Raw genomic sequence first — 19,747 nt, forward strand, 5'->3', positions numbered from 1 at the left:
TGAAGCCTCAACCAGGTGAGGATATCTACTCCGCATCTCCCGCTCAGTCTCCCAGGTAGCCTCCTCCATGGGCCGACCTCTCCATTGCTCTTTCACTGACGCTATATCCTTTGACCTCAACTTTCAAACCTAATGACCCAAAATAGCTACTAACTCTGCATCATAGGTCAAATCATCATCAAACTGAATCGTGATGAAATCCAGAACAAGAGACGGATCCCCAACATACTTCCGGAGCATAGAAACATCAAATACCAGATGCACACTCGACAAGCTGGGTGGCAAATCAATCTCATAAGCCACCTCCCCAATCCTCCAAAGCACCTCAAAAGGCCCAATGAACCGCGAAATCAATTTCCCTTTCTTTACAAATCTCATAACACCCTTCATGGGTGAAACCTACAACAGAACCTCTTTGCCAAGCATGTAGGACACATCCCGAACCTTTCTATCATCATAGCTCTTTTTCTTTGACTGCCCTGTACGAAGCCTCTGCTGAATCACCTTCACCTTTTCTAAGGCATCCTACACAAAGTCTGTCCCTGATAGTCTAGCCTTACTGGGCTCGAACCAACCAACTGGAGATCTACACCGCCTCCCATACAAAGCCTCTTATGGAGCCATCTGAATACTCGACTGGTAGTTGTTGTTATAAGAAAACTCTTCAAGTGGTAGAAAATGATCCCATGACCCTCCGAAATCAATGACACAAGCATGCAACATGTCTTCCATTATCTGAATAGTGCGCTCGGACTGCCTGTCCGTCTGAGGGTGAAAAGTTGTGCTCAACTCAACCAAAGTACCCAACTCTCGCTGCACAGACCTCCAAAACTGCGAAGTAAACTGGTGCCCCTATCTGAAATGATGGAAACTGGGACACCATGCAAACAGACAATCTCCCGGATATAGGTCTCTGCCAACCGCTCTAAAGAATTTGTAGTACACATAGGAATAAAATGCGCCGACTTGGTCAACCGATGCACAATCACCCAAATAGCATCTAATTTCCTCAAAGTCCGTGGAAGTCCAACTACAAAGTCCATAGTGATCCTTTCCCACTTCCACTCGGGAATATTCATTTGCTGAAGCAAGCCACCCGGTCTTTGAAGCTCATATTTCACCTGCTGACAGTTGAGACACCGAACCACAAATCCCACAATGTCATTCTTCATTCTCCTCCACCAATAGTGCTACCTCAAATCCTGATACATCTTCGCAACACCCGGATGAATGGAATACCGCAAGCTATGGGCCTCCTCAAGGACCAGAAGCCCATCTACATTGGGCATACAAATCCGGCCTTGTATCCTCAACACCCCATCATCACTGATAGTCACATAACTAGCATCATCATGCTGAACTCTGTCCTTAAGGACAAGCAAATGGGGATCATCATACTGGCACTCCCTGATGCGATCATATAAGGAAGACCGAGAAACCACACAAGCCAATACCCGACTGGGCTCCAAAATATCTATCCTCACGAACCGATTGGCCAAAGTTTGAACATCAACTGCAAGAGGTCTCTCCCCAACTGGAATATATGCCAAACTCCCCATGCTCATCGCCTTTCAGCTCAAGGCATCAGCCACCACATTGGCCTTTCCCGGATGGTACAATATATTGATATCATAATCCTTTAGCAACTCAAACTACCTCCGCTACCTCAAATTAAGATCGTTCTACTTGAACAAGTGTTGGAGGATACGATGATCAGTAAACACCTCACAAGACACACCATACAAGTAATGCCTCCAAATCTTCAACGCGTGAACTAGGCCAGCCAACTCCAAATCATGAACGAGGTAGTTCTTCTCATGGGGCTTCAACTGACGAGAAGCATAAGCAATGACTCTACCATCCTGCATCAATATACAACCAATACCAACTCTCGAAGCATAGAAATACACGGTATATGAACCTGAAGCTAATGGCAAAACTAACACTGGAGCTATGGTCAAAGCTGTCTTGAGCTTCTAAAAGCTCTCCTCACACTCATCCGACCATACAAATAAAGCACCCTTCTGAGTCAACTTGGTCAAGGGCGATGCGATAGATGAGAATCCCTGAACAAAACGGCGATAATAACCCCCCAAACCAAGAAAGCTGCGAATCTCTATGGTTGAGGACGGTCTGGGCCAACTCTAAACCGCCTCTATCTTCTTCGGATAAACCTGAATACCCTCGTTGGACACCACATGCCCCAAGAAAGCCACTGAACTGAGCCAAAACTCACACTTGGAGAATTTTGCATAAAGCTTCTCCTCCCGCAATCTCTGCAACACAACTCTCAAATGCTCCGCGTGTTCCTCCTAACTACACGAATACACCAGAATATCATCAATGAAGACTATGACAAATGAATCGAGATAAGGCTAAAATATGGTGTTCATCAAATGCATGAATGTTGCTGAGGTATTGGTCAGCCCAAAAGACATCAGCAAGAACTCATAATGACTATATCGGGTCCTAAAAGTTGTCTAAAGAATATCCGAGTCCTTGATCTTCAACTGGAGATAGCCTGAATGGAGATCAATCTTATAGAACACTCTCGCTTCCTGAAGCTGGTCGAATAAATCATCAATGCGAGGAAAAGGATATTTGTTCTTAATTGTTACCTTGTTCAATTGCATATAATCAATGCACATCCTCATAGTGCCATCCTTTTTCTTCATAAATAGAACTGACGCACCCCAAGGTGACACACTAGGCCGAATGAACCCTTTATCAAGGAGTTCCTGAAGCTGCTCCTTTAATTCCTTCAACTCCGCTGGTTTATACGATACGGCAGAATAGAAATGGGCTGAGTTCCCAGCACCAGGTCAATACTAAAATTAATATCCCTGTCCGGTGGCATGCCCGGGAGGTCTACAGGAAACACATCGGGAAAATCCCTCACAACTGGAATAGAATCAATACTAGGAGTCTCAACATCGACATCCCTCACCAAGGCTAGATATGAAAAACAAACCCTTCCCAACCATACGCTGGGCTTTCAAGAATGAGATCACTCTACTAGGAACATAATCATTCACACCTCGCCACTCGATCTGTGCCACACCTGGTATAGCCAATATAACTGTCTTAGCATGACAGTCTAGAATAGCACGACACGGAGATAGACAATCCATGCCCAAAATGACATCGCATTCCACCACACACAATAATAAATGATCCACACGGGTCTCCAGTCCCCCAATAGTCTCCACACATGACTGGTACACACAGTTTCCCATCGGAGTAGATACATGAACAGGTGAATCAAGAAACTCATGGGGCGTACCCAAATAACGAGCAAAGTATGATAACACATAAGAAAAGGTGGAACCAGGATCAAATAATATAGAAGCATCTCTGTGGCAAACTGAAACAATACCTGTAATGACAACATCATAAGCAATAGCATCGGGTCAGTTCGAAAGTTCATAGAAACGGGCCTGACCACCACCTGATCGACCTTCCCCTTTGGGGCGACCTCTAGCTGACTGATCTTCACCCCTAGCTGGTTGGGCGGGTGGTGGTGAAGTAACTAGCGCTGAAGCCGATAATTGACCCCTCTATTGAGATGAACTCGCAAGACGACAAGGGCACTGCCTCCACATATGACCCATCTCACCACACTCATAACAACTCTCAGGTGCTAGAGAATGGGACTAAAGGGAACCCCTCGAAGTAGAGTAAATAGCAGATGCACTCGGCATAAAAGAGCCCTGAACTAATGGAGCACGGGACGATCTCTGAGATGGAAGGGCCCTAAGTGATGACTGGACCTTATGGGAACTGTGAGAACCATGACTCGATAACGCCCCACGATAACCTGGGCTGGCTGAGCATGCCTGAATTGACGGCCTCTACTGTGCTAAAACTGACCTCTTAAAAGAGTACCACTGTAACTACCAGATTATCGAGGCCTCTTGTCCTCCCTCTCCTCTCGCTCCTAGTGACGAACATACTCAATCTCACGGGCAATATCCATAACCTCCTCGAAAGTAGCACCAACCACCCTCTCCCTAGTCATGAGAATACAAAGCTGATAAGTGAGGCCATCAACAAACCATCTAGTCCTCTTTCTATCTAACAGAACCATCTAAATAGTATGACGAGCTAACTCGAAGAACCTCATCTCGTACTGCATCACAATCATCTCTCCCTAACGCAAACACTCAAATTCCCTACGCAACTCCTCTCTGTGGGACTGCAGCACATACTTCTCCAGAAAGAGAATGGAGAACTGCTGCCAGGTAAGGGGTGCTGCACCAACAGGCCTACGCCTCTCTAAAGCCTCCCACCAAGTGAAGGCAGCTCCAGAAAACTGATAAGTAGTGAAAACGACCCCGTTGGTCTCCAGAATGCCCGTTGTACGAAGCATCCTCTGACACTTATCTAGGAAACCCTGGGCATCCTCGCCCTATACTTCATTGAAGGTCGGAGGCTGCAGTCTACCAAACCTCTCCAACCTACGTTGCTCATCCTCCAGCATAGCAGGAACTACATAGTCTTGAGAAGCTACAACCAGCTAGGCTAGATATACCCCCGGCATCTGAAGTCCCTTCACGACCTGCTCAGGTGTGCGAGCAGCGGGAGTCTTACTGCCTCCCCCGGCCTGAGAAGTAGTTGCGGCTGTAGTGGCTAAAACCGCCTGAGCTAGGCCAGTGCAAATTGATAAGATCAAAGCCAAGGCCTCTTGAAGACCCGCAATCAGAATGGGCCCAGCTGGTGTTTGAGCTGGTGCTGCAGGAGCGTCCATAAATGGGACCTGATCCTGAATTGGGGCAGCTGATGGATCCGCAGTTGCTGCCCTATCTGCTCTGCCCCTACTACGACCACGTCCACGCCTTGGCCTCTGGCGGCCACAGTTGGTTGTACTGGTGGTCTTCCATCCTGACTGGTAGCGCGTGTCCTCACCATCTGTGAGAGAATAGAATAACAGAAGTTTATTACTCGGATCAACGAATTCGCACGACAGGAATTTCAAGAATATGAAGTTTTTCCTAACAGTTTTGCAGCCTCTCGAGGATAAATACAGACGTTTCTATGCCGATCCGCGAGACTCTACTAAACTTGCCCATGACTCGTGAGACCTATGTAACCTAGGATCTGATGCCAACTTGCCACAACCCAAACCCGGGCTCGGTCGTGATGGTGCATCTCGGGAAGACAAGGCCAGCCGACACTTCCCATTATCCGATTATTAATAATTAAGCATTTAAGAAACAGTCTAAACATGAATAAGAAAACCAAAGTTTAAGCAAATGATAGTATAATATGCAGGATACAGCCCAAATACAGCCCGATACCGGGGTGTCACTAGTCTTGAGCATCTATAAAACCTAATAAAAGTCTGAAAATTTACAAACTATTACAAATGTCTGATAAGAGATAGAAATGATAAAGAGGGAGAAACACGGGACTGCGGACGTCAAGCAGCTACCTCGTGGACTCCGATATCTTCCGGGAGATCTCAACTCGCACTAGTAGGATCCACAATGCCTGAATCTGCACACGGGGTGCAGGGAGTAAAGTGAGTAATCCAACTCAGTGAGTAACAAATGTAAATAAAGACTGAAAGCAAGAAATCACGTACAGTACAAAGCATTCTATAATGAAGCAGTAAAACTACTTAAAAATTAGTGAACCAGTGAAAGATAGACGAAATCATTTAACTCAAAATTTACTTCATGAAAAAACTTTTTCAACAATTAATCAAGCAATCGACACTCAATTATAAAAGATAAACACATAAAGGTTCGCCCCTCGGGCACAGTATCAATAAATCCTCTCCTCGGGCAACATCTCAGAATAATACCAGCCCCTCGGACAATCACATAGAACAATACCAGCCCCTCTGGCTCAATCTCACATCACAATGGGTACCCGCGCTCACTGGGGGTGTACAGACTCCTTAAGGGGCCCCTTATGGCCCAAGCGCAATATCAAGACATCCCGTGGCATCATAACTAGGCCCTCGGCCTCATATAAATTAAGCCACCTCATGGCGTACATATCTTAGGCCCTCTGCCTCATAATCAATATCAAATGTTTCCTCACAACATAGGCCCTCGGCCTTACTCAGTCAAAATTTTCACAAGCCACTCGGACAATAGTAAAACATGATTCTCAGCCCAAAAATATCATTTAAAAGATCATTTAAGTATTAAAATAGAGTAAACATTGTTGAGTATGAAAACAATGAAATATAACATAACTGAGTTCAAGTATAAAGTCAAAACAATGGGGAAATACCAGTAAAAATCCCCGAAGTGTTCAAATAGTTGGCACAAAACCCAAATATGGCATTCAGCCCAAGTAATGAAGATAGCAAATAGATTTCAGTCAAATACGCGGTAAAATCATCTATTGGGATGGACCAAGTCACAATTCTCAATAGTTCACGACCCCACGCTCATCATCAAGCATGTACCTCACATCAATATAGCACTACGATATGCAAATCCGGGGTTTCAAACCCTCAGAACATCATTTACAATCATTACTCAACTCGAACCGGTCAAAACTCTAGCTCGCAACGCCTTTGCCCCTCGAATTGGCCTCCACTCGCATCGAATCTATTCAAAATCGGAACGAGAACGTCAAAATATGCTAAGGGAACGAAGCCTAAATGAAAATAATTAAATTATACCAAAAATTTCGAAATTACCAAAACCCGACCCCCGGGCCCACGTCTCGGAATTCAATAATTTTTATATCAATAGATTCCTTATCTCCCCATGAGTTCATATATATCAAAAGTTCGAAATTCGACTTCAAATGGTCCTTCAAATCCTCAAGCAAAGGTCTAAGTTTCAAAGCGCTAGTTTCCCCAATTTTAGCCCTTAAATTCCATAATTTCTAGCTCTAATCCGTGAAATAATAGCATAGGAACAAGTTTTAGGTCCAAATTCCTTACCTCAATGAAGTTCCCTTGAAATCCCTCTTTCAAATCGTCCAAAAAGCTCCTAGGCCGAAGTCAAAAATGATGAAATAGCTCAAATTTTGCGAATGCCACAATTTATACCTTCTGCCCAGACATTTTCGCATCTATGGCTATATTTTCGCTTCTGCTGTACCGCATTTGCATTCAAAAACCACCATATCTGCGGTCCCCTCTTAAACACACATTTCCACATCTGTGACTTCGCAGATGCGTCCTCTTAGTCGCTTCTGCGGTTCCTGCTCCTCAAGCCCTTTTTTTGCTTTTGAGGCCGACCTCCCACATGTACGGTGTCACACCTGCGGTCCCCAATCCGCAGTTGCGGAAATACCAGAAGTAGCAAAAGTTCAGCATCTACAAATATTCCTCAAACTCCCCGTCAACCATCCGAAATCACCCGAGGCCCCCGGGACCTCAACCAAAAGCACAAACATATTCTAATACCTTATTCAAACTTGTTCCAATCTTCAAAACACCTCAAACAACATCAAATCATCCAAAACACCTCGGATTGAAGCCAAACTTTCTAAAATCTTCCGAATTCCGCTTTTGATCCAAAACCCAACCAAACCACGTCTGAATGACCTGAAAATTTGCACGCACATCCCAAATGAAACAATGAAACTACTGCAACTGTCAGAATTCTATTCCGGCCCCTATATCAAAATCTCTCCTACCAACCGAAAATCGCCAAAATATCAACTTCGCCAATTCAAGCCTAAATCTACTCTAAACCTCCAAAACTCATTCCGATCACGCTCCTAATTCCCAAATCACCTCTCTAAGCTATACGAAACATCGAAACTCACATCTGAGCCCTCTAACACATAAATCAACGTCCGGTTGACTTTTCCAACTCAAGCTTCCTCAAAAGAGACTAAGTGTCTCAAACCTTACCAAAATTATTCTGGATTCAATCCGACCGAATCGATACCACATAACACAGATAGATAAAGCATAAAGAAGTAGAAATGGGGGGAAACGGAGTGGTAACTCATGAGACGACTGGTCAGGTCGTCACATTTAATGTGATGCGGGCTTAAAAATGATAGATCCACTTATCAGAGGCTCGTGAACAAGATGTAAGAACATCAAATTGGAAAAACTATGGATTTTTTTATTGACGACATATTGGTTAAGTTTCTTAATGTAGGGGATCATTTGAGTCATTTGCAAGAAATATTAACATCTTGAGAAAGTACAATATGAAGCTTAACCCGAAGAAATATGCTTTTGGAGTTGGGTCCAGAAATTTTCTAGGTTTTTGGTATCACAACAAGGAATTAAGGTAAATCCTGACAAGATTAAGGCCATAAAAGATATTCATGATCAACTAAATAGCATAAAAAGTACAAAAATTGATCGGAAGGTAGTAAGCTCTTAGTAGGTTTATATCCAGATCCTTTGAGAAGTGCCATGCAGCAGTTCTTTTAATTATTTAAAAAGAAGATTGACTTCTCATGGATACTAGAGTGCCAATAGGCATTGCAGGATTTGAAGAAATAGTTGTCCGGTCCACCTTTGATGTCCAAACCAAAAGGTGGAGAGAAATTATTGGTGTATCTGGCAGTGTAAGAAGTAGCGGTAAGTGCAGTTCAGGCCTTGGAAGATGAAGGGACACAATACCCTATTTATTTCATTAGTCAAATACTATCAGGTGCGAAAACTCGATATCTGCACTTGGAAAAGTTGACTCTGGCTCTTGTAGTTGCCTCCCGAAAGATTAGACCATGCTTTTAATATCATCGTATAGCCGTTGTTATGACTTTTTCCCAGCGGAACGTCCTTCATAAGCCTGAATTATCAAGTATATTGGCTAAATGGGCCATAAAAATTAGTGAGTTTGATATTGGATATAAACCACAGACTACAATCAAGTTACAAGTGTTGGCCGAATTTGTGGCTGACTTTAGTTCGGGGATGATATCTCTAGCTAAAAAAAGAAGTAGTTTTGGTGTTGGGGATGGTGTCCGAAGTTTGGACCCTACTTACGGATAGCGCATCCAACGTGAAAGGGTCCATTTTATGGATAGTATTAAGTACTCTTTCAAGAGAAATCCTAAGGTAGGCCATACAGATAGTTCCTTTAACTAACAATAAAGTCAAGTATGAGGCTACAATTGCAGGACTTGAATTAGGTTGGGGATTATGCTCTGAAGTTATTGAAGTTAAGTGTGATTCCCACCTAGTGGTCAATCAGATATATGGAATTTTTGACACTAAAAAAGAGTGTATGCAATAGTACTTAAACAAAGTCCAAGTTTTTCTTTCCCGGTTTAAGGAGTGGACAGTGATCCATATCCCAAGAGAGGAAAATATAGAGGTTGAAGCACCAGCTAAATTGGGTTCATCAACGGAGTTGAAAAGCACTTATTCTGGTTCAATTGTGCAGTTTCTGCATTCAGTTCTAGATGTGGATGGTTATTATGAAGGTAATTTGACAAACATAGTCTAGGATTGGAGAGATGAATTTATTGATTATTTGAGTCATGACAAATTTTCTGAGGATCCTAAAGTCTCCCAAGAACATAGAACAAAGGCTGGCCAAAATTGCGTTGTTGATGGACAATTATATCTTAGATCTAATTAGGGTCTGTTAGCTCGATGCTTGGGTCCTACGAAAGCTGATTATTTAATAAGGGAAGATCATGAATGAGTTTGCAGTAGTCATTGCGGAGCAGATTCATTGGCGCTAAAGTTAATGAGAGCTGGTTACTATTGGCATCGAATGAAACATGATACTAAACTATTTGTTCAGAAGTGTGATAAATGTCAACACTACACTTAGTTAGTACACCAATTGGCTGAACTTTTGCATTATGTTGTGTCCTCATGGCCATCTAAGAAATGGGGAATGGATATAGTTAGACCTTTACCTTAAGGACCTAGACAAGTAAAATTTATTTTGATTATGATTGAATTTTTTTTTAATGGGATGAAGGAGGTACTTTCAAGAATATTGGAGAACGTGAGGTGATAGATTTCATCTAGGATCATATTATTTGTTGATTTGGAGTATCACAAGAAATTGCTTGCGACAACGGGCGACAATTTATAGGCTCTAAAATCACAAAAATCCTTAAAGGGATTGAACATTAAAAGAAGTACATCATCTCTACATCATCCAAGTGCTAATGGTCAAATAGAGTCAACAAATAAGGTAATAATTCAAAATATGAAGAAGAAGTTAGAGGACGCCAAAGGTAGATGGCCTGAGGGGTTACCGGAAGTATTATGGGCATACCGAATCACGATATGAGCACCGATATTTTAGCTTATGTAAGGATGATGACGCAAAAGCAGAGAATGAAAAGTATTATAACCGTAGAACTAATCTTCATTATTTTAAAGTAGGACTCTTAGTTTTAAGGAAAGTACATCATAATGCCCGGGAAGTCACCGCCAGAAAGTTGGGACTGAATTGGAAAGGACCTTATCGGATTTTATCTCTAACTGAAAAAGGTTCTCATTAATTAGAAAATCAAAATAGAGTTAAATTACCAAGAAACTGGAATATGAGCCAAATCAAGGTATTACTTTTGAAGATTGATGATGAGACTGAAAGTACGTGCTGTACTCTTTTTTCTTTCGACTAGTTTTTGTCACAAATGGATTTTTCTAGAACGGCTTTTAATGAGGAAGCAACATAAAGTGTATTATAAAGATAAGTTATTAATGTCAACAGGAAGTCCAGTGCTTGAATACTCATATTTTGCATTCAAACACTGGGGAAGCCACTCCTACTAGCACCAGAATAGGAACGAAAACACTAAAAGTATTAATACTAGCTTAAAAAATAAAAACAAGTGGAATATATTATTCGGTAATGCAGTAATACCGGAGACTGTTGAAACTGAGGGAACATATTTTGAACTTAGAAGTTCAGTTGTTATGGATCACCTCAACTCGGGACCGAGGATTGTATATCCAGCCCCGTAAAAATAAGAAGTACAAGTTAGCCATATGAATTGGCAGTTCATTTATTTGGCAAAATATAATTTTCTTACTTGTCTAAATGTACTTTTAAAAATAGAAGGAATAAATGAAAACTTTTATTTTTCTCTTATTTCTTGTCCAAAAAGTGTGATGTTTTCTTTTTTGAATGCTACAAAAACATCAAATATAAGTGCTGAAATGAACAGGAGACGTCATTTTCAAGAGCACCGTAAACATAAGGGCCCTCTAATATGAAACCTTTCCGATTAAAGATTAAAAAAATCGAAAGCATGGATACTTGGTAATAAAGTCAACCAATTGCTAAAATTCCCATACTTAATCAATAGAAAAAATATGGATCAAAGAGATATCTTTTTCTAACTTAAAACACCGAGAAGCTAAGGGGAAAAAATACTTTTCATTTCAAAACCTTGGGCCCAAAGAGAGTCCGGAATAGGTATAAGTGTTGTTAAAAAAAACATCAACATTATAAGATAAATTAATTTGGTTTATCAGTAGAGAATGAAGGTTGAGAGGTTTCTAAGTTTGAAGCATTCCCCGGGTCTACATCTTTCGGAGCCGAAGGCTGCTTATCTTTGTGCTCAACATCTTCACCTTCCTTTTCAAACTCTGAGGATTCGGAGCAAGTTTTTGAAGAACTTGAAGCAGTAGGTCGGGTAAGTACATTCTCGAAGAAGATTGTTTCCAAAGCACGAGCCTCAGAAATGCAATCATCCATATTTTCAATGCCAATTTTGGCATCCTCTAGAGTCTCCTTCGCATGTTGTAAACAGCATGAGTCTTCTCAAGCAGTAAGTAATCCTCTTAAGCACGAAATCTAGCTTAGAGTTCTTTAATTATTTGTTGCAGCCACTCGTGGTCGATATTTAAAATTTTGTAGGTCTCCACCATGTCAGAACTAGTTTTTGCATGTTCCCAATTTTATTCCATGACCTTTTGGATATTTTTCACTATTTTGGCTCTTTTATCTTTGGTCACAGTATCTTCTTCGGCTTTAGAGTGCAAGTTACCTTCCAAGGTTTTGATCCTTTCCTTAGAAGCCGACTCATGTTTATCAATCGAAGAAACAACATCTTGCAACTTTGCCTATTTTCCCTTTAGTTTGGCAAGTTCGGCGTGTAGCTGAGTGGCTCCCTGATTATGAGATTTTTTTTCTTGCTCTGTTTGCTCCAACTAGGCGTCGAGCTCCTCTATCTGTGTAAGTTTGGCCTCTAAGGATGGAAGGCGCTCAACAAGTTGGTCATGCTCAGACTAAAGTATTTTTTTTTCTCTCTATTATTATCCTTTGGATACCCTTGGAGGCTAGAAGGTTAGCATGTACGGTTAATTTTAAAACTATAAGAGATATGGATGAAAAATAAGAACAAAGAAAATTTTCCGTAACAACTGTTCCTTTGATGTTAGTTTCTTCAAACTGCACCTTGCTTTGAACTTCACTTCTCTGATATTTATGTTCTCGGAATTTGTATAATACCGGTAACATATCCATATTCGATATTAATTATTTGCTGACTCATCTCCATTTTGTCATCACTATCATGTGTCTACTTGCGAAACGTCCACCTATAAACTCTAAATCTTACTCAATACAGATAGTCCCCTACTTTTTGATCACTCAATTTAATGGGACCGAAAAGTAGATAAGACATCCACTTTTTTGACAGAAAAGTTCTCGGAAAGATTTTGATACTTGAAAGGACACACGTCTTTATGCATTTAAGGAGCTTAAAAAGTGTCTCCCCATGATTTGATGAAATGTTTTGCCAGTTACCAAGGAAATGATGGCTTTGCTGAACTGCCTATAAACTTATCCTTCTTACCAATTTTTTACTTACTTTTTTTTCGAATCTCTTCAACAAATCTTTGAACTCTTTACAACTTCCTTTTCTCAGAAAAAATTTCGAGTTTGAATAACAAATTTCACTATTTCTGCCACTATGTCTTTTGTTGTTTCCATCTTCGACTACTCATTTTCTGCCACCAAACAATACGATATTGTTGTGGTCACGACTTCATCTTTTCCTTTAACCACTGGCGCCGGAACTTGCATTGGTAGTGGACCGTCAAAGAAAGTAAACCTAAAAATTCCAATGCTGAGCTTCTCTCAACAAATACGATCATTTTTAAAGAATGGTCCTTTAAAAAGGATAGGTCCAAAATCCTTCCTCTAACCCTGAAAATGATAGGAATAGAGTGGTTGGTGAGTATCCTTGATCTATTCGACCGATCAATATTCCTGTTGTAAAGAAAGACTGTGGGTGGAAAAATATTAAGGTTCTGGTCCCCTCGATGCAGAGAGGGTAACTTTCAGTAAATCAAGGTGCGTTTTTGTTTATACATACTCTTTTATCCTCAAGCTTGATAAAGAAATTGACCACGTTATTCTGGAATTCTACCGGAACTATCAAGTTTGTTTGGCTCAAGTGGGTCCGGCGATATGGCATATGATAGCGTGTCTCCGATAGTTATGCTCCCGGGCACAAGAAAATCCTACCCTTGTACACCTTATCCGCCTTTATACTCTCAATATCTTTCGAGTATGCATGATCAAACTCAGTAAATGTGGTCACAATGCCAGAGCTTGTTGTCGTTGCTCCCAGGGATATTATATCACCACCAGCATCCCCAATTCCCAAAACTTGGAATTATACTTGTTTGTTTTTTTAAATATCTCTTTTTTTATCATTTTGAAATACTTTCTCATTTTCCTGAACTCTTCTTCCTTCTATTTTAGCTATTCGTTGGCTCCCCAGTAGTTGAAAATCTAACCCATTGGGTTCAAAAGATTTTGGACTCTTCCACGCTGAAACTCCGAACGTGAAAAGAAATTTCCATAAAGAAAAATTGGAAGTGCAAGAATCATGGTGGGAATACCTTCGTCTTTCCTTTTTGTTAACACGTGCCTTTATTTGGTAATATACTATTGACTTTTCCCGTTTTGTGTTGCAACTTCAAGCCTTCTTGTAGGGTCATCTGTTTTTTTGGTCATTGAAGTTTCGCTCGATAAAAAGGTGGGCCAACAACAACTTCAAGAATTACTTGACTAGAAAAGGGCTCGTGATGTAGCTTTTGTTGCTGGTGAAGCTGAACCATCCACCAGTCCCCAGCCTGAGGGCAAGAAGGCTAAAATAAAGCACTCCTATAAAGTTGAGGCGAAAGTGCAGCCCCTGGTTGTAGAGGAAATTCCTAAAGGACCAAACATTATGGTCCTTGATTAGGAAGAAATCGAGAATGACGCTGAAACAGTTTCACTTCAAAGAAAAAGAAGAAGAAGAGCTTCAATAGTTTATCCGGAGGAAGTGAAAAGACTCTTTCGAAAGTCTGAATTGGCTGAAAAAACAGACCTTTCTTTCTAGGCTCCGGTTGTTTCTAATGGCTAGAAGGGTACTACTCCAAGTGCTGCCCCAACTTCTTCTCCACCAAGGGCTTCTGCTCCACCGCCCGTTACCACTGACCAAGAGCAAGGTGCTCGTTTCCCCCTATCACGTGACCATGGAAACATAGATAATGTCTTCCCGGCTTCAATCCGGGACCCTGATGGTAAAGGAAGTGTTACCATTGGAGTTTTAGATGAATTCCACATTCTCCCTAAATAGGTTAGGGTAGCCAATTATTTGAAAGCTCTGGCTACGGAGAAAGATTGGAGGAAAATGAATGCTCTTTCTGTTGAATGTCTAATCAACAACAACATGCATCTTTCTGCACATGTACCTTTCATCTTCCTCTACTTTAGCATTTTTTCCCAACTTATGTAGCCATTGAGATGGATTTTTATTCATATTTAAGAGGACGAGATTTGAGGATTTTGTCCCCTCAAATTTAACTATAAATATTAATTTTTGTACTCATTGTAGGGGGGAAAATACAAGAACTACAAGAGCTATCTCTCTTTCTATGATTCCCTTTAGTTTATACAAAAAGGCTATTGTAGAAGCTTTCCGGTCATCTTGATGCCAGTGGAATCTAATCGAATTTCAGATTTGTTCTATCCTAAATTATGTTTATTTTATTTCCTTTAATATTCATAATTTCACTAGTCAGATCATCTTAATCTATGTGTCTATAAATTATGTATACAAATTTAACTGTAACTTTTTACAGGCAAACAAATTCCTAGTGATAGATAAGTTTTTGTGAAATGAATGAATCCGTTTTAGATTTGTTTGCTTGGGTAGATATAGGCGCAAAAATATTCATTTAAATGAATCAATTAATTTCATCATTTATAGCAGTTTCGAAAAAATATATATAATTGACCAAGTATTGGAGATGCACGAATATCTCCATCATCCGAATACAAATAACCGTCAAGAAAATTAGGAGACACCTTTGCCGTTGTTCTCGTACACGTGTAAATATAAAAGTAAATTTTAATGGAGAACAATGTCGACGACTTCCATGTCATGTTATTCATTGCCATATCTAAGAGCATGCTGCATTTGACTTCATCAGTTCGTCATATGCGTTTGCTAACATGGCTTTCCTAGACGTACTCGTTTTTGTTAGTTATGTATGTAATAGACTATATTCAGCGGTATGCAATTTTATACCACTCTTTCTTTCGCCGCGCACAGTATTTAACTAGTTATATAATGTTATTTCACCGTCATATATGACTAGAGACGGATCTATTAAGACCCTAGGGGGTGCCACGCCACTCCACTCGCTAGCTTTGCCTAAAACTTATGTATGTCTATTTTTACAAAGAATCTATATAATATATAAAGCTGGGAATGGAAGAGGTGACGTGACACCTTCCATATATAAGGATTGTCATTTATCTTTTTTCCTGTTTTTCTTTTTTTGCCATTTTTCCTATTTTTTCCATTTATTTATGTTCTCTATTACTATGATATAAAACTTCCATTTAACATTAAAATTTATGTTCTCAAAGACCGTGTTCTTCCAAAAAGAGGGGGCAGTTACAACAATTAATTCTCATAAAAGCAATATAGTGTCTTCTTCTATCCGCAGCTTCATGTTGTATCTATTATAAACATTATTCCAAGTTGTTGCGGGAAATTCTCGTAAGCTTTCAACACTAACAAATTAAAGTGATATGAAAATATAGAAGAATTAGCTTTCGCTTCAACAGAAAAGAAGTGGATTGAACGAGGTTGTAAGTGAATTGGTAGAGGTACCTACAACCAGTAATCAGTAAATGTATATTTTATCTCTTAAAGAAGTTTCCATGAAGTATTTGATTGACTTCATTTGCAATTCTATACAAAACTTTAATCAGTTGACAAATTTCCTTGGACTTCTATTTGATTGTGTTCTTTTATTTATATTTAATATACCATGAAGGAAGTCTTGTGCTTGAGCGACTTTTTTTTCTTTCTTTTACTAATGCTTTTATTCATGTGGTGGTAAATTGAACTCAAATTAGTGAAAGAACGAGGAAATTGCAGGAGCATGTCCCGAACATTTTTTTCTTTTGGGCCATGGTGGAATCTCACTAATTTTGTGATTTATTTTATGTTCGTGTGCATTTCATTCCATGAGTGGGATTTTTTTATCCGTACACCCTGTCATCTGGCAAAGTTATTTAGTTTATGATTGTAAGTTTGCATGTCCGTAAGATGTCATCGTAACCCACATTTAGTATGCATTTTTCTTTGAAGGCCATGGTGTGATCTGCAAATACCTGTGTCTATCTTCGTTGTTTACCATGTTAGTTGCTTTCTCTTTAATGAAGTAATTGAGACATTCTATGTGTTTATCATAACTTCTTATTACATCTAGATTATATTAGTTAATACTATACGTAACATGTGTTAGAATGCTTGATCAGCCGGTGACTACTGAAGTCTAATGGCAAGTTTGTTAACACTGTATGATAACCAAAAGTTGATGCCTCTCTATGTCTGATGTCTTGATCATCCCGTTTAATTTTTTTCTTTTTCGGCTTTCTGTTTTATACATTATAGCATTGACTTGGGCACAAGAAAATTGTCTTTTTCCCATTTGAATTGCAGATTCATTGGGTCATTTTTAGGAGGGAGTAAAATCTCATCTTACGCTTTTAATTGTTTGAAACTAGAAAGTTTCCCCCATTTTGGCATTTACTTTATTTAAATAGCCAAAACGTCTCTAAATAGGATTAATCAACTATCCTCTACAATTAAAATTAATATTTATTAATATTAATAAAATATCCATTTCTGTGGTCTTTTCCGACATCACTTTAAATATCCACTACTTTTCATTTTGGTACTTGTATAGTACTTTTTTATTAGAGGTAACATGGTATCTTATGAATACCTATTTATTTGTTGACATTTTTGGCTTTCTTATTCTTCAAATCTCAAAAGTCTTTAAATACAATTACTAATACATATAGTTAATATAATTTACGATAGTATTTAAATAGGGATGAAACTTTTCTTCCAATTAAGAAGATTTTTTTTTGGCTCCCCAGCATACTGCCAGTATATATATAAGTACAAAAAGTTCGATACTTTTTTTAGATTTATTCCTATTTTAGTTCGCAAATGTAATTTTTCCTTAGTGATTTTCTTTTTTTAATATTTTTTCCCTACGTATGTCTTATCTTTATATATATATATATATATATACACACGCACACACTCTTCTCTCTCAGCCTAAATTTACAAAAAAGTTGTTGGTGGATTCATTTTTTACCGTGCGAAGCGCGAATAAGTTAACTAGTCGTATAAATAATCAAAATGCCACACAAGAGGCCAAGTGCAAGTGGCAAAGGACAAACTTTCCTCCTTGCTTGCGAAGGAAAAAGCCCTATTCTCAACACTATTAAAATTTTGGTTCCCCTACGTGAATAGACAGCATAACACAGCACATATAATTTATTCTCTTTGTTTTTTTTTCATTTTTCCTTAATTCCTTTTTGACCAAAACCCTTGCTCTTGACCCATCGTCCCATTTCTTTATGCCTTCACAGTCCAATGTTTCACGCCATCGCCTCCCTATTGCCAGCGCCAAATTATAATTATTATCATTTTTTTCGTTCAATCTATTTGTTATCTAAATTAAAAGACAAATAACGGTTGGGGTTTTGTAGAGAAAGGCAGACAGCTTGAATTTCTTGGCCATTTTAGGGCCCACACTCCATTTATTAGTCCCTCACATAAGTATTACATGGTATGTCTCACACATTGTAAATAATTTCACCAATTTAACGGCAATCTCATCGAATATCAACTCCTTATCTTAAACTTGGTAACCGAACTTTGCGGACCACTGAACTAGTCTTAAAATGCCTATGTTGACTTCCAGGTCCTTTCAAACCGCTAACTAAATTCACGAAGCTATTAATCTGCGAATTTATTAACATAAAGTCAACCAAAACATTAATTTGCTAACCTCAATCATATATATTTTATTCGTTTTATTTTATGTCACATTATGTTAATTCGTCTAAAACGAAATAACATATATTTATATTTGAAAACAATAATTTTTGTACGTTAATATATTTTTATAGCCATATAAATATTACATATCTAAAACCATAAATTTGAAATTTAAATGTCAGATCAAACTAACTTACATAGGCATTTTAAAGTGTTGGTTTTGTGTTCATGTGGAAGGTTTGGAGAGCAAAACTACCTTTGGATGATTTCATGAGAAGGCTGAGTTATTTTATGCCTTCAAAGTGTTGGTGTTGTGTTCAACCTAGGCAAGAATCGTTGCAGCATTTGTTCTTCACGTCTGAGGCTGCAAGATGTGTATGAAAATATTTGCTATCGAGGGCAGGTATATCTTTGGAAGGACTATCACTGCACCAGACAATCACTAGATGTTGGACTACCCATAGGTTGAAGCCTATTATGCAAGTTTTACCTTCATGTATTGTTTGGGAGTTGTGGAAGAGAAGGGACAACTTAAAATATGGGGAGGCAATGACAATTAGTAGAGTGATTTACCAAGTTTCAGCCATCTTACAAGCTCTGGTATGTGTACGAAAGCCAGGACTACATAATATTTCTTATAAGTGGCAAGAGTTGATTTCCATGATGGAAAAATATACTCCACGTTTGAAGTATGAGAAGGTGATATGGGAGTTTCCCATGGAAGGGTGGATCAAAATCAATACTGTTAGAGCATCTAGGGGAAATCCTGAAAGGAGTGCTATAGGATTCTTTCTAAGGGATGAATATGGAGATGTCATATACGATGCAGGAAGGGAGATCGATGAGGTTACAAATATAGAGGCAGAAATTTTGGCAATCCTGGAAGCATTGAGATATAGTAGGTTGCATCAATATGATCAGATTTGGCTCCAAAATGATTCAATGTTGCTTAAGACTATAATAGAGGGTTTATGGAAACCTCCTTGGCGTATTGTAGGTCAGTTGGAGGAGATTAAAAGGTTATTGAATGATTGTAGTCATATGGTGTCACACATATATAGGGAGGGGAACAAACTAGCAGATCACCTTACCAACTATGCACTTGATGTGGGCAATTTTGAATGCCATGAATTTTGGGAGTTGGATGTACAAAGAAGAAAGATAGTGAATGGTAATAAGCTCCAATGTCTGTATTTACGGGTGAAAGTTGCAAAGAATTAAAGAGTAATTAGGAAAGGTGGAGTCGAGAATTGGGGAATTCATTAGATCATCATGTACAAATCCATTGGGAGGAGTACATGATGATTATTTTTTCTACTAACCTTGTGTTCTTTTTTGCAGGAGATATTATTGTACTCATGCCTTGCCATTTATTACGACTTCTATGGGTGGTATTAGCACTATGTGCTCATTCTTTTGAAGGAAGAAAGATGGCATACACAAGCATGAAACAAATGAGGCAAATGAACATTCACAACATGCAACAAGTTTGGCAAAGTGATATATTGGAGCAATAACAAGGCGA

At 39.2% G+C, this 19,747-nt stretch overlaps 1 long non-coding RNA gene across 1 annotated transcript; it reads left to right on the forward strand.

Moving 5' to 3' along the window:
- The first annotated feature begins 11,312 nt into the window (after nt 1-11,312).
- LOC104225840 (uncharacterized) lies at nt 11,313-14,691 on the forward strand. The gene is made up of 2 exons (XR_710684.1): nt 11,313-13,752; nt 13,845-14,691. It is a non-coding gene; the product is annotated as an uncharacterized lncRNA (long non-coding RNA).
- Nucleotides 14,692-19,747: the final 5,056 nt, after the last annotated feature.

The sequence above is a fragment of the Nicotiana sylvestris genome, chromosome 10 (assembly GCF_000393655.2).
Source record: "Nicotiana sylvestris chromosome 10, ASM39365v2, whole genome shotgun sequence".
Taxonomy (NCBI): domain Eukaryota; kingdom Viridiplantae; phylum Streptophyta; class Magnoliopsida; order Solanales; family Solanaceae; genus Nicotiana; species Nicotiana sylvestris.